Source organism: Bison bison, unplaced genomic scaffold (assembly GCF_000754665.1).
Source record: "Bison bison bison isolate TAMUID 2011002044 unplaced genomic scaffold, Bison_UMD1.0 scf7180017864177, whole genome shotgun sequence".
NCBI lineage: Eukaryota > Metazoa > Chordata > Mammalia > Artiodactyla > Bovidae > Bison > Bison bison.
In genome coordinates this window covers 3,438,823-3,439,555 of record NW_011494749.1, presented here as the reverse complement: position 1 = coordinate 3,439,555, position 733 = coordinate 3,438,823, and positions in this window count along the sequence as shown.

The following is a 733-nucleotide window of genomic DNA, read 5'->3' as shown; positions in this document are numbered from 1 at the left end:
AAAGCCCTCTTTTTTTTTTTTTTTTACTCTTAAAAAAAAAAACTGAAAAAGTTGAATTTCCTCCGTCTCAATTACTATGCAAATACAAATTGATAAGCCTCCATGTCTCTTTCTGTTAATGACCACTCAAGCAAAGAGGATATTTCATTAGAAAAAAAACCCCAACACTTCCCACACAGTATAACATTTCAAAGTATGTATATAGTGACTACTAGGTTTCTTTAAGGATGGGATTATGAAGGTGGAAAACAAAAGAACACAGTTCTAGAAACTCCTAGTCCCCAGTTCTCCAAACAATCAGAGAAAATTTAGGGGTTTTTCATTTCTGTTAAAGTATTTCCATTTAAACTTTTTCCCATGAGGGGAGTTTTCTTGTTTACCTGAGATGATGAATTTTTAACAAATCAAATGTTTATTGACTACTAGAGCATTATGGCAGAAAGCAAAGAACTAAAGAGCCTCTTGATGAAAGTGAAAGTGGAGAGTGAAAAAATTGGCTTAAAACTCAATATTCAGAAAACTAAGATCATGGCATCTGGTCCCATCACTTCATGGCAATTAAATGGGGAAAAAATGGAAACAGAGTTTATTTGGGGGGGCTCCAAAGTCACTGTAGATGGTGACTGTAGCCATGAAATTAAAAGATACTTGCTCCTTGGAAGAAAAGCTATGATCAACCTAGACAGCATATTAAAAAGCAGAGACATTACTTTGCAAACAAAGGTCCATCTAG